Raw genomic sequence first — 4,626 nt, 5'->3', positions numbered from 1 at the left:
TGTCCAAAAACTTCCCTAACCTGTTGAAGGAAACAACATACAAGCCCAGGAAGTGCAGAGAGTTCCAACCAGGATAAACCCAAACATGTCCACACCAAGACACATTATAGTTAAAATGGCAAAGGTTAAAGACAAAGAGAGAATCCTAAAAGCAGCAAGAGAAAGACAGAGGGTTACATACAAGGGAACCCCCATAAGACTATCAAATGACTTTTCTACAGAAACATTGCAGGCCAGGAGGGAGTGGCAGGAGGTACTCAAAGTGATGGTAAACAAAGGCCTACAACCTACATTGCTTTATCCAGCAAGGCTATCACTCAAAGTTGATGGAGAGATAAAGAGCTTCCCAGAAAAGAATAAGCTACAGGAATTTATTACCACCAAGCCAGCATTGCAAGAAATACTAAAAGGACTTCTGTAAATAAAAGAAGGATGAAAACAATCTAACTACAAATTGAAAAATGGCAATAACTATGTACCTACTAATAATCACTTTAAATGTAAATGGATTAAATGCTCCAATCAAGAGACATAAGGTGGCTGAGTGGATAAGAAAGCAAGACCCTTGTATATGCTGTATACAAGAGACTCAGCTTAGATCAAAAGACACACACAGGCTGAAAGGGAAGGGAAGGTATGAAGATATTTCATGCAAATGGAAATGAGAAAAAAGCTGGAGTTGCAATACTTATATCTGACAAAATAGACTTTAAAATGAAGAACATATTAAAAGACAAAGATGGGCACTATATAATAGTAAAGGGATTGATCCGACAAGAGGACATAACCCTAGTAAACATCTATGCACCCAACATAGGAGCACCTAAGTATATAAAACAGATATTGACTGACATAAAGACTGAGACAAATAGTAACACTATCATAGTAGAAGACTTCAACACACCTCTGACAACAAGGGACAGGTCTTCCAGACAGAAAATCAATATGGAAACAACAGCCTTAAATGACACATTGGACCACTTGGATTTAATCGATATTTTCAGAGCATTTCACCCCAAAGTTGCAGAATACATGTTCTTCTCAAGCGCACATGGAACATTTTTCAAGATAGACCATATATTAGGCCACAAAACAAGTCTTGATAAATTTAAGAAAATTGAAATCATACCAATTGTCTTCTCTGACCACAATGCTATGAAATTAGAAATGAGCTACAGGAAAAAAACTGGAAGACACACCAATTCATGCAGGCTGAATAACATGTTACTAAATAACGAATGGGTCAACCAAAACATCAAGGAAGAAATCAATAGCTATCTCGAGACAAATGAAAATGAAAACATGACGACCCAAAATCTATGGGATGCTGCGAAAGCAGCCCTAAGAGGGAAATTCATAGTATTGCAGGCCTACCTAAAGAAACAAGAAACATCACTAATCAACAGTTTATCTTCACATTTAAGGAATCTGGGAAAAGAAGAGCAAAATAAGCCCAAAGGGAGTACAAGGAAGGAGATAATAAAGATCAGAGCAGAAATAAATGAAATAGAAACCAGAAAAACAATACAAAAGATCAATGAATCCGAGAGTTGGTTCTTAGAGAAGATAAAAAAGTCAACAAACCTTTAGCCAGACTCATTTACAAAAGGAGAGAGAGGACCCAAATTAATAAAATCAGAAATGAAAGAGGAGAAGTGACAACAGACAGTGCAGAAATACAAAAAGTTTTAAGAAGTTACTATGAGCAACTATATGCCAACAAAATTGACAATTTGGAAGAAATGGACAATTTTCTAGAGGTGTACAACCTTCCAAGGCTAACTCAAGAAGAAACAGACAACCTGAATAGACTGATTACCACCAGGGAAATTGAATCAGTAATCAACAATCTCCCAACAAACAAAAGCCCTGGACCAGATGGCTTTACCGGTGAATTTTACAAAACGTTCAGAAAAGAATTATAACCTATTCTCAAGCTCTTCCAAAAAATCCAGAAGGAGGGAAGGCTCCCAAACACTTTTTACAAAGCCACTATCACCCTGATCCCAAAATCAGACAAAGACACCACAAAAAAAGAAAACTACAGGCCGATATCTCTAATGAACATAGATGCAAAAATCCTCAACAAAATATTAGCTAACAGAATTCAGCAATACATTAAAAAGATCATATACCATGATCAAGTGGGATTCATCCCTGGTATGCAAGGGTGGTTCAACATCCGCAAATCAATTAATGTGATACACCACATTAACAAAATGAAAAATAAAAATCACATGATCATATCAATAGATGCAGAAAAAGCATTTGATAAAATCCAGCAGCCATTTATGATAAAAACCTTTACGAAAGTGGGAATAGAGGGATCATATCTCAGCATAAGAAAGGCCATATATGATAAACCCATAGCTAACATCATACTCAATGGGGAAAAGCTAAAACCATTCCCCTTAGATCAGGAACAAGGCAAGGTTGCCCACTTTCTCCTCTTCTATTCAACATAGTGCTGGAAGTTCTAGCCACAGCAATCAGACAAGAAAAAGTAAACGGCATCCAAATCAGCAAGGAGGAAGTAAAATTGTCATTATATGCAGATGATATGATACTATATATAGAGAACCCTAAAGACTCCACCAAGAAACTATTAGAGCTGATAGATGAATTTAGTAAAGTCGCAGGATACAAAATTAATATTCAGAAATCAGTTGCATTTGTATACACCAATAATAAAACATCAGAAGGAGAAATTAAAAAAAGAATCCCATTTACAATTGCTCCAAAGACTATAAAATACCTGGGAATAAATTTAACCAAACAAGTAAAAGAGCTGTACTCAGAAAATTATAAGACACTGAAGAAAGAAATGAAAGAAGATACAAATAGATGGAAACACATACCATGTTCATGGATAGGAAAAATTAATATAATTAAAATGTCCATACTGCCTAAGGCAATATACATATTCAACGCAATTCCTATCAAAGTACCAATGACGTTTTTCACAGAAATAGAACATATAATCCTAAAATTTATATGGGACCATAAAAGACCCCAGGTAGCCTCAGCAATCTTGAGAAATAAGAACAAAGTGGGAGGTATAACGATACCTGACATCAAATTATACTACAAGGCTACAGTAATCATAACAGCATGGTACTGGCATAAAAACAGACACATAGATCAATGGAACAGAATAGAGAGTCCAGAAAGAAATCCATGCCTATATGGCCATTTAATCTACGACAATGGAAGCAAGAATGTACGATGGAGTAATGACAGTCTATTCAATAAATGGTGCTGGGAAACCTGGACAGACACATGCAAAAAAATGAAGCTGGACCACCTCCTTACACCATATACAAAAATAAATTCAAAATGGCTTAAAGACTTAAATGTAAGATCCGAAACCATAAAATTCTTAGAAGAAAATATAGGAAGAAACTTCACAGACATTACCCGGAGTAAGTTTTTTACTGATATATCTCCTCGCACAAGGGAAGTAAGAGAAAATATAAACATGTGGGATTACATTAAACTAAAAATTTTTTCACAGCAAAGGAAACCATCATTAAAACAAAAAGGGACCCTACTGAATGGGAAAAGATATTTGCCAATGATGTACCTGATAAGGGGTTAATATTACAAATCTATAAAAAAACTTACTCAACTCAACTCCAAAAAAACAAACAACACAATTAAAAAATGGGCAGAGGACCTGAAGAGACAGTTTTCTAAAAAGGACATACAGATGGCAAACAGACATATGAAAAAATGCTCAAACTCACTAATCATTAGAGAAATGCAAATAAAAACCACAATGAGATACCACCTCACCCCAGTCAAAATGGCTTTCATCAATAAATCAACAAACAACAAGTGTTGGCGCAGATGTGGAGAAAAGGGAACGCTTGTGCACTGTTGGTGGGATTGCAGATTGGTGCAGCCACTATGGAAAACAGTATGGAGGTATCTCAAAAATCTGAAAAGGGAACTACCTTATGATCCAGCAATTCCACTCCTAGGTATCTATCAGGAGAAATCCAAAACTCTAATTCGAAAATCTTTATGCACTCCTATATTTATTGCAGCACTATACACAATAGCCAAGACATGGAAACAACTGAAATGCCCGGTTTCAAAACAACCAAAATGCCAGCAATCGGTTGATGACTGGATTAAGAAACTGTGGTACATTTATACAATGGAGTATTACACAGCCATAAAGAAGAAAGAAATCTTACCATTTGCAACAACATGGATGGACCTAGAGAACATTATGTTAAGTGAAATAAGTCAGACAGAGAAAGACAAATACCATATGATCTCACTTATATGTGGAATCTAAAGAAAAGAATAAGTGAATGAACTAATCAGAAACAGTTTTAGAGATATAAAGGAGAAACTGAGGGTTGCTAGATGGGAGGGGGGTGGGGATAAGGGGGAAGGTGAGGGGATTAGAAAACAGTCAGTAACCACAAGATGGCCACGGGGTTCTTAAAATTAATTTGGGGAATGTAATCAATAATATTGTAAAGATTTTGTAGGGTATCCAATGGACACTTGTCTCATTAGGGAGACCATCTCAGGGATGATGTAGATGCTTGATCACTGCACTGTACACCTGAAGCTGAAGCTGGACAATAATGAATGTCAACTACAAGTTTG

This window comes from Rhinolophus ferrumequinum, chromosome 20, assembly GCF_004115265.2.
Source record: "Rhinolophus ferrumequinum isolate MPI-CBG mRhiFer1 chromosome 20, mRhiFer1_v1.p, whole genome shotgun sequence".
In the NCBI taxonomy this organism is placed as follows: Eukaryota; Metazoa; Chordata; class Mammalia; order Chiroptera; family Rhinolophidae; genus Rhinolophus; species Rhinolophus ferrumequinum.
Note: the sequence above shows the minus strand (reverse complement) of the source record.